This window comes from Myotis yumanensis, unplaced genomic scaffold (assembly GCF_028538775.1).
Source record: "Myotis yumanensis isolate MYYU_CA2020_CCGP unplaced genomic scaffold, mMyoYum1.0.hap1 SCAF_2, whole genome shotgun sequence".
NCBI classification, from domain to species: Eukaryota; Metazoa; Chordata; class Mammalia; order Chiroptera; family Vespertilionidae; genus Myotis; species Myotis yumanensis.
The window spans coordinates 159,250,026-159,261,356 of NW_027223753.1; positions in this window are offsets into that span (position 1 = coordinate 159,250,026).

Consider the following 11,331-nt stretch of genomic DNA (forward strand, 5'->3'; position numbering starts at 1 on the left):
TCGATTCCGGTCAAGGGCATGTACCTTGGTTGTGGGCACATCCCCAGTAGGGAGTGTGCAGGAGGCAGCTAATCGATGTTTCTCTCTCATCGATGTTCCTAACTCTCTATCCCTCTCCCTTCCTCTCTGTAAAAAAAATAAATAAATAAATAAATAAAAATCAATAAAATATATTTTTTAAAAAATAAAATAAAAAATAAGAGTAAGATCGCATGATAAAATTCTATGCACTGTTAAATGTCAAGCTGTAGAAGAATATATGGTAATATAGGGAAATACAATAAAAATAATAAAGGAAGTATGGCCTGTGCAGTCAACATTTTAAAAAGCACACATTGAATAGAGGCTATAATAAAAAGCTGGAAAGTTCCTCACCAGAGTGTTACAAGGGATCTCTGTGTGGTAGAATTATGATTGGGATTATCAATAATCATTATTTTCTTTCCATATTTTCAACTTATTTCTTCAATGCTCATATGTGTTTTCATAATCAGAGAAATAATTTTATTTTAAAAACTAAAAGCACTTATTGAGCTTATGATTTGTGCACCACGTATATACTGTACCTCAATAAAAAGAGTTTAAAAAAATAAACAAGAGCAGGAATCTTCAACAATGAGAATCAAAAAGAAAAGAAACATCTGAGATCGTCTCAGCCCTGATCGGCTTCCTTGCTCAATAAAGAAATGTTTTGTACTAATTAAATTTCCTGGCTGTCCCAGAGAAAATGTGCTTCTTATTTTTTCTTTTAATTCTCATATAGTAATGTGCTTAATACAAGTATTTGGCAAATCAAAGGGGAGATTTGCTACAATTGTACTGTCTCTCCACAGTTGACTGCAGAAACAGGAAGTAACCTGAATATGTCAGACAGGTTATGAGAGTCTTGGTTCACAGGTTAGCTGAGTCATTAAGAGCCAGTTGGGTGAAAATCTGGTCTGACTACCTGTCCTGGACTTCATAGCTCCTGACTCCACCCTCTGTCTCTGGGCTCTGGGCTGGCCATGTGGCAGCCCCACCTTCTCACGTGGGCTTACAGAGCAGATGAGGCAGAGTAATTAATGGTGCTCAGAAGGAGGAATGGCACTTGACTGAGGCATGTCTAGTGCAGAATTATGAAAGATAGGAATGCTTCTGTCATTGCTGAATCTGGGTCGAATTTCACTATAACCACCTTTTTCTTCTTCTTATGTCTAAACCAGTTATCTTTAGCTTGAAGGGCGGGGGAGGCGGGGGTGTTATAAAGGGGTTTGCCATCCTCTGTTGTCTTCTGTTTGGCTTTAGGATTACTGTGTAACCAGAGTAGTAGAAGGGGATGAGTCCTGTGATTTGTGCTGAGAACCATAACCTGGTTAACATTCTTTATTTAAACTGAATTTATTGGGGTGACATTGGTTAATAAAATTATATAGGTTTCAGTGTACAATTTTATAGTACATCTCCTGTATATTGTGTTGTACGTTCACCACCCCAAATCAAGTCTCCTTCCATCACCACTTATCCCCCCTGTGCCCTCTTCTACCTCCCCGAACTGATTAATATTCTTTTAAACTATCTCTGACATTGAATCTTCAGGGAAAGCCTCAAAATTACATCCTGCATCTCTAGATCTCGGATTTAATCCATCTTCAATTTGTTCATTCATTCATTCCACTATTTTTTGAGTGGCTGGAATGTGTAAGACACTATGCTAGGCTCAGAGGAGGAAATGGTGAACAGATACAGTCTGCCTATGAAGCGTATGGTGTAGATAGGCATACAGACCAAAAACAAAACCAAAATAAGCAATCAAAAAAGGCAAAACAGGCCATTACAATACACTGTGGTAAGAGCTCTGATAGAAAAATTGCAATTATGAAGTGCTGTAGGAGTAAGCAGCAGAGACATACAGGTGGCAGTTGGGGGGTGGGGAGACAGCTTTGTGTGTGTCCCAAGGGCTTAAATCTTGTATTAATTTGCTAGAGTTGCCAGGACAAAATACTACAGACCTGGTGGTTTAAACAATAGACATTTGTTTTCTAACAATTTTGGAGGCTATACGTCTGATCTGAATGTGCTGGCAGGGCTGGTTTCTTCTGAGGCCTCCCTCTTTGGCTTGTAGATGCCATCTTCTCCCTGTCTTCACGTGGCCTTTCTTCCCTCTGCATGTTTGTGTTCTAATTGCCTCTTTTTATAAGGAGGCCGATCATATTGGATAAAGGCCCACCCTAGTGACCTCACCGTAACTTAATTGCCTCTCTAAAGACCACGTGTTCAGTCACATTCTGAAGTGCCAGGGGCTAGGACTTCACCACATAGATTTTGAGAGGGGAGACACTTCAGCCCATAGCAAGCCTGAAAGGTAACGAAGAGCTTGTGAGCCATGTTAAAGACTGAGAACTGTATCCTACGGACCATGGAACCCTATTAAAGGGTTTTAATTAAGAATACAATGTGATCAGCACAGCCAGTGTGGCTCAGTGGTTGAGCATTCTCCCATGAACCAGGAGGTCACAGTTCAATTCCTGGTCAGGTCACATGCCTGGTTTCAGGCTCCATCCCCAGTGGGGGATGTGCATGAGGCAGCCAATCCATGATTCTCTCTCATCATTGATGTTTCTCTCTCTCTCTCTCTCCCTCTCCCTCTCCCTCCCTCTCTGAATTCAATTAAAAATTATACTTTTTTAAAAAAAAAGAATACAATGTGATCGGATTTACTTTGTTGTTGTTGTTAATTCTCACTGGAGGAAATTTTTCCTTTGATATTTAATTGTTAGAGCGAGTGAAAAGGAGGGGGAGAGACTGGGAGAGAAACATTGATGTGAGAGAGACACATCAATTGGTTGTCTCCTATATGTGTCCTCTTTCTAAGACCAGGGGAGACATATCCATCATGCCTTGCTAGCAGGAAGTAGCTGTGCTTATCATAAGAGAGCATGAGTGGGGTGGGGGGAGGTTGGAGGTTAATGGGGGGGATGAGGATACACTTGTAATATCTTAACCAATAAAGAAATTAAAGATTAAAATAAAAACATAAAGCACATATGTAAAAAAAAAACAACCCTATTTGTTCTTATTTTCTCTTCTCCACAAATTGTGTAACTGACCTTGTTTCTGTCTTTGCTTTGACTCCAAGGATCTTAAAAGCCAAATCTGCAGGCTTGCCTCTGGCAGCTAACCCCACCTTAGAGAAGTCAGCACTTAGTCTAATCACCTCACCATGGCTTTAATTTTTTTTTTCTTTCTTACTCTTATTTTTTTCTCCTCCTCCAGTCCCAGTTTCCTCAATTACATATGGTACAAGTGTATCTTGTGGCTCTGTTTTAAGCACATAGGCATGCTGATTTAAATCCTTTTTAGGATATCTCAGGATGGAAACAATCAATTCAAGATGGAAAACCGAAGGTCGTGATTAGTGTTGTGTGAGTTATATTTAAACCCAGATAGGTAAGGAATGATAACCAAAGCCAAATAAGGATTCTGTTTGCAATTTCAAAACCTGCTTCGGTTGTTCCACAGGTTTATCAATTCTGACCTTCTTCCTGACTCATTCCTAGTCACTACCCATGACAGAGATTGGCAAGGCTCTGGCTTCTCACAGGTGATGGGAGTGCCCTGCCTTTGTAAGCTGTTTGTCTCTCTAGAATCCAGCCATTTTCAGTGTAAAAATACAGAAAATATAGGCCCAGCTAAATCTGTATGAAGAAAAGAAGAAAAATATTCTTACCATTCTTGCATATGTGGAACTATATTTTATCATTAGTGAGACACAACTAGGCAAAGTGATAGACTAGATTTTTCTTTATTTTGATTACTTAATACCATTTAAACTGGTGGTTAAGTTTTATGATTAACAAGCACTGTGAAACCAAACTGATCCTCGGTTTCCTCAACTGTAAAATGGAGAACTTGACCAAGACATGCTCAGCCAATGACCTTCAAGGACTCCATAAAACTGCATTGGAAGTTGCCTCTTCTCCCAATAAGAAAATGGTGAGACCTGTGACTTTTTGGGGCAGATGCTGTGCTTGATAATCTAGGACAGTGATGGCGAACCTATGACTCATTTTTTTTTTGGTTGATTTTTCTTTGTTAAATGGCACTTAAATATCCTATTTAATAATAGACAAACATGGTAATTAACCGTACCTCCAACATGCTTCCCATTGGCTAATCAGGGCGATATGCAAATTAACTGCCAACCAAGATGGCGCTGACAGCCAGGCAGCTGAAGCAAACAGGAGGCTTGCTTGCTCCAGTGACGGAGGAAGCCAAGGTTCCCCGCCTGCCGCTGCCGGCCTCTGAGCTTGCACTCTAAGCAACTATATTGCAATTATAGAAGTTAAACAAAACCCAGAAACCTGCTTTCAGCCGTCAGAGCTGGAGTGAGCAGGACCGAAACAATGTTTCAATTATATAACCCAAACAAACCCAGATCCCTGCTTTCAGCAGCCAAGGTCTCAGAGCTGGAGCCGAGCCTCAGAGCTAAAGCTGGCTCTCAGCTCCAGTGACAGCCATAGAAGGTAAATAAATCCCAGAATAAAAAAAAGAAAAAAGAAAAAAAGGAGAGGTTGGGAGCTTCAGTCGCCCTCCATCCTGAAAACGGCCCTCAGCCCCTCACCCAGACTGGCCAGGCACCCCAGTGGGGACCCCCACCCTGAAGGGGGTGTGACCAGCTGCAAACAGCCATCATCCCCTCATCCAGGCTGGCCAGGCACCCCAGTGGAGACCCCCACCCGAAAACAACAAGATGGCGGCTAATTTGCATACTGAAGGCGGGCCAGCGGGCAAGGCTGTCCGCGGTCTGGGACCCGGATCCGTGACCCTTCCTGGTGGGGCGGCAGCTCGCACAGGGGCAGATCGGCCGGGGTTGGGCAGGGCAGGACGCCTGGCTTCCGCCCAGCCCCAGTCACTCTGGGCAAGTGAGCAGTGCAGAGAGCCTCTGGACAGGAGAGGCAGGCCGGCAGAGGGCGGCCTGTACTCCCCACATTGCGGTGGTGACAGCTGTGAGTGCGCCAAGCGGAGCCTGCAGGCTGAGCTGAAGTAGCACCTGCAGGTCATCAGCGCCCAGGAGTGGCTGCGCAAGATCCGCCTCCTGGCCCAGAAAGTGCAGGATCACAGGGGCAGCCACCATGGCAGGCCACACTGACGTCCTCCTGGCCGCACCACCGGGGTTTGTGGATCTGCAAAGCCAGAGGCCTCCAGTGTGCACATCCCGCCCTGGCGTGCGAACATCCCCCAGCACACTGTCACCCTCCCACGCCTGCAACAGTTGCAAACCAAGGCGTGCACAAGTTCCCCCCGCCTCTCCACCGCACTTCCATCAACCCAGCATGCCTAAAAAAATATCCTCGGAAAATGGAAAAATATCCTTGGGTGAGGGTTAAAAAAAAAAAAAGAATTTAGAATGGATTTGATAGATGATAGGAAGTTCCCAAGTTATGGAGCAACAATTTTTTTAAGGTTTATGAGGAAGAGTTTGATAATCAAGAAGTACTAGAAGGGTAGACGCAGCCAGGAAATGTCATCAATAATCCAGTAACAAAGTGATGAAAGATTTGATAGAGCAGTACTGAAAAAAAAAAAAAAAAAAGCAGGGAAGCGTGAATTTGAGAGAACTTGTGAAATCATAACTGCCAGTGTATTTGAGTAATTTCTAGCAATATTGCCTCTGGGTTTCTGTTTTAAGTTGGAGATTTCCAGCACCTCAGAAGTATTATGCCAAGACATAATTATTCAGTTTAATGTAAGTTTGGGGTTGCTAATGCTCTGTTTAAGTCTTTAGAATGCCCACTATAAGAACAGAGTATCTCTAAATATCAGCGGATGTAAAATAACAGCATATTTAATGTCCAGCTCTGCATTGATCCAGGGTGGCTGGATCAATGTAGAGAGGTTAAAAGAAAATAACACAGAAGGCAGAGACTCCACTTGTTATAAAGAAATATTGATCAGTTTGGCTTTTGAGTGACAATGGGATAGTGCTGTGACCATCATCTGTCCCCTGCTGATTACAGAGCTTCACCTGTCCAGACACAGAATTCTCAGCTGGAATTGGTGGCCTGGCCATTGAGCTAGGACAGACTGCTTTTAAGGACTGGAACATTATGTCCCCAGTTGGATGTTCTACAACATGAACCTAGAATTGATTTACATCTAACTCAATATGAATAGTATGTGTTACCAATGTCTGCATTAGCTCTTTCCTTGGCCTTTTTTCATTCGTTTTCTCTTTGTAAAAATGGCTTTCATGTAGCAATGGACTGCTTGATCAGATTTCTACCTTTTCACCTCCTTACTGCATCTATAAGCTTAGCACACAAACATTCTGGGCCACTAAATTTAATGCACACAAGAATCACCTAGGGAGCTTTTTAAAAATGCAGATTCCAGGGCTCACCCTAGAGATTGCAATTTAATAAATGTGGATGGGGCTGAGGAATTTGCATTGAACAAGCATCCCAGGGGATTCTGGTGTAGGTGGTCCCCAGATCCTACGCTGGGAAGCACTGCTACGTTGACCCAGTGTGGACGAAAGGAGCCACATGCTAACCTGACAAGCTCATGGGAGGCCTGTGTGGCAGTCTTGCAAACTCAGAGACCTAAAATAACCACAAAAGATGGTCTGAAAATTAAATATTTAACTACAAACAGGTTATAGTGGGTAGTCATGTCCTAGGCTGATATTTTCCCTGACAAAGATCAACTTAGATCTTTACTGAGCCCATTTGCCTTTTTGCCTCTAAGATAACATATCTGGGTAAGGTGCCTGGGTAACTTGTAACTTCCTTCTCTACCCCTCTGGGCACAACAAATGGCACCAGGACATTCCCTCGTTGTTATTGTTATCAAGTTAATTGTCAACTGTTAATTATGTTAAACTATCCTGTATCCATCTGTGTAAAAGAGGCACATGTCCATCATTTCACTGTTTACCCTATCCCAGAGGTTTCCCCTGCTTTGCTTTATCCCACCCACCTCCTTAATCTATCACCAATGGGTTTCATGTAACCCACCTATGTCCCTTTCCTTTGATTGCTATGTAAGGGTGTCCCAAAATTCACGCAAGAAGTAATTTTGATAGAAAACACAGGTTTATAATTAAAAATTGTAAATTTTTTATTGATTCATAAAATATACACTATAGGGTTATGTATGGAATAGCATATCTGGTAAATGACCTCCACGGCTTTGCGGCACATATGCACTCTTTTGTTAAAATTGTCCATGACCGTTTTTGCATAAATGTGGCTGAATTTCGATGAGGCTCATTTTCATCTTGATGGCTTGGTTAATCGACAAAATGATCACATTTGGGGTTCAGAAAATCCATGAGTGATTGTTGAGAAACAAGTGCATCCACAACATGTCACTGTTTGGTGCAGGTTTTGGGTTGGAGGCATCATTGGACCATTCTTTGAAAATGTGGCTGCTCAGGCAATAACAAAAGAGTGTATATGTGCCAGCAAAGCCGTGGAGGCCATTTACCCGATATACTATTCCATACATAACCCTATACTGTATACTTTATGAATCAATAAAAATTTACAATTTTTAATTATAAACCTGTGTTTTGTATCAAAATTACTTCTTGCGTGAATTTTGGGACACCCTTTATAAATACAGATGTAACCCTCCATTCTCTGAAGCATTATCTCAATTCATTGAGGTTCTGCTTCGCAGCATATACGACAGTTTGGCTCAATTAAATTCACAAAAATTCTTTACAGGTCTGAATTTTTTTTTTACGTTAACACCAGCAACACAATTAAGCCAGGTCAAAGTCAAACTCATACATTAACATTTATCAAAATACCTTTGAAAGCATGGCCTGATGTTCCTGTGTGAACCCATTTATCCCAGGGCACGAGCATGACAAAATCACTCTAGGAGACGCCTATGACCCCAGTGCATATTTCTACAAGGACAGAATGTATGACCCCAGTGCATATTTCTACAAGGACAGAATCTTCACCCCGGAGAGAGGCATGGTAACTTTGATTGCATAACAGTACTCCACCCTGGCATTTACTGTTAGTCATAAAAATTGACAGCCAACTCCAAAGTCGCCAGGTCACTTGATCAGTATCCAGGGTAGGTAAACTCCTACAATTGCCTTCTCTGTCCCCTCAAAGGGCAAAAGCATAACTCCACTCAGGGACCAGGCTACTGAGCCAGTATTTGAATGATCCCTGAGGCCATTCAAAGGTTTCTGCATTGTTCTGAGAGTCCCCAAAAGCAACTGTGGCTGTTGAGATCAGCAGTTCCTTTGTCCTGTGGAGAAAGAGGAGGAGATGAGGGCTGCTGTGCTCACTTTTGAAGTGGAAGAACCTGCAGAGTGCTAAAAGGTTTATTCTTGATGGATCTTTGAGAACATCATTGTTTCTATAACTCTCCAAACTATCCTCACACCCTCATCCTTAGTATGTTAGCACCCAGAGCAGCGGTTCTCAACCTGTGGGTCGCGACCCCTTTGGGGGTCGAACGACCCTTTTACAGGGGTCGCCTAAATACACCCTGCATATCAGATATTTACATTACGATTCATAACAGTAGCAAAATTACAGATATGAAGTAGCAACGAAAATAATTTTATGGTTGGAGGTCACCAGAACATGAGGAACTGTATTAAAGGGTCGTGGCATTAGGAAGGTTGAGAACCACTGACCCAGAGGGTGTCCTGGGGCAGGCACAGCATGCAGACTTTTTGACTTTAGCTACTTTAATCCCACCTTCATTCTCAGCACATCTGCATAAGCTTCATTGAAGTTAGCCATGTGACCACTGGGAGATTAGGTAAGGATCACCTGGACTAGGTGGTGAACAGAGAAATGGGCTGTGGCCTTGGATAAAGATTGGAGGCCTATGTATGAAAGGGCCTGACTTGGGAAGTTCACAGGAAGAAGTCAGGGATTTTCTGTAACCAGAGCTGAACCAAAGTCTTAAGACAACTTGTGACCTCTTGAGTGAGCGCCATGTCATCCACATTTGCTGTTCTCAATACACGGATGGGGACATTCCATGGACAGCCATCTGCACAGCACCCCTTAGATTATCTAGCAAGATACCTACATATCTCCAAGAATTGTCAAGCACCTGCCAAACATTACAATGAATGAAACACCTTTCTATGTAGTAATGTAGAACAATATCCAAAATGTACAGTTAGGGGTAAAGCAAAGTATATAATAGTTTATGTAGTAGGGTACCATTTATAAAAGAAAAGTATATGCTCACATGTATATATGTTGGTGTATCATTAATTATTCACATACTAGAGGCCTGGTGCATGAAATTTGTGCATGGGGGAGGGAGGTTCCCTTAGCCCAGCCTGCATCCTCTCTAATCGAACAGCCCTCTCACAATCTGGGACTACTGGCTCCTAACCCTCACCTGCCTGCCTACCTGATCACCCCTAACTGCCTCTGCCTACCTGATTGCCCCCAACCGCCTCTGCCTGCCTGCCTCAGCATCCCTAACTGCTCCCCTGCTGACCTGACTCCCCCCAACTGCTCTTCCCTGACAGCCTGATCACCCCTAACTGCCTCTGCCTCGGCCCCCACCACCATGGCTTTGTACGGAAGAAAGTCAGACGTCTGGAAGATGGCCAGTCGACCTGGTCTAATTAGCATATTACCCTTTATTAGTATAGGTAGATTATATAGGATATGATTGCTTAAATGGGAAGAAAGCCTTTTTCAGCAGGAGGAGATGCTCTTTGTAGACAAAAATACATAATCCCTATATCTGACTGATAGCCAGCCATATGCACTATTCTGCCAAACCAGTTATTAAAAAATTGAACCACTCTCTTACACCTTACACTAAACAGCTGTTGCCCTTAAAACCCCTCCTCAGCCCCCACCTTAGGTTCTGCCTTCGCAGTTCACCCAGATTTGGTTCTGATTGGTCGCTTTCTATGCCAGTCAGCGTCAAAAGCTCTACCTCCTAAGCAGCCATTGGCTCTTCTGGGAAATCCAGAAGGCCCTGCTGACAGCTGTCTCTCTCTCCAGGCCTATCTCCGGGCCTGATCCTCAGCCTCCGCAGCAGCTGCGGATCAGGCCCCACCTCTCTCTCTCTCCAGGCCTTGCCAGCAGCCACGGAGGCTGTAGATCAGGCCTTGCCTCTCTCTCCAGGCCTCTCTCTGGACCTGATCCTCAGCTGCCATGTCTGCCTCGCCCGCCTCCTGCCGCCCGCCCCCCTGCCATCCCCCCGCCCACCTGCCGCCAGCCTTGCTGTAATAGGAGCCTGTGGGCCACAGGGAAGGGACCAAGAGGTACTCCATGCACTTCCTGGTGACCAGTCGTCCATCTGGTCATTTAGGTCATGACGGCCCTAAGCTATTATTAGTATAGATTTGTATGTGTAAAGAATGTCTCTGCCCAGCCAGCATCTCTCAGTGGCTGAGCATCAATCTATGAACCAGGTAGTCATAGTTAGATTCCCAGTCAGGGCATATGCCGGGGTTGCAGGCTCGATCCCCAGTGTGGGATTCCCCCCCTCACCCGAGTGCACAAATTTTTGTGCACCAGGCCTCTAGTGTGTGTGTGTGTGTGTGTGTGTGTGTGTGTGTGTGTGTATTATTGATTTCAGGCTGCCTGTACCCCCTTCAGGGTGGGGGTCCCCACTGCGGTGCCTGGCCAGCCTGGACGAGGGGCTGATGGCTGTTTTCAGGCTGCCTGCACCCCCTTTAGGGTGGGGGTCCGCACTGAGTGCCTGGCCAGCCTGGATGAGGGACTGATGGCTGTTTTCAGGCTGCCCGCACCCCCTTCAGGGGGGGTCCCCACTGGGGTGCCTGGCCAGTCTGGATGAGGGGCTGAAGGCCATTTTCAGGCTGCCTGAACCCCCTTCAGGGTGGGGGTCCCCACTGGGATGCCTGGCCAGCCTGGATGAGGGGCTGAGGGCTGTTTTCAGGCAGGCCAAGCCTGCAACTGAAGCTCCCAGTCTCTCCTTTTTTTCTTTTATTCTGGGATTTATTTACCTTCTGTAATTGAAACTTTGTTGTGGCTCCAGCTCCGAGGCCGGCTGGCTGAAAGCAGGTATCTGAGGTTTGTTTAGCTTCTATAATTGCAACATTGTTGCTTAGAGTGTAGCTCAGAGCCGGGCCGTGGCAGGTGGGGAACCTTGGCTTCCTCCATCACTGGAGCAAGCAAGCCTCCTGTTCGCTTCAGCTGCGTGGCTGCTGGCCGCCATCTTGGTTGGCAGTTAATTTGCATATTGCCCTGATTAGCCAATGGGAAGCGTAGCGGAGGTATGGTTAATTACCATGTTTGTCTATTATTAGATAGGAATATATATTTAAAATAATAATAATATCTCTGAAAAAAAATAAATAAATAATAATAATAATAT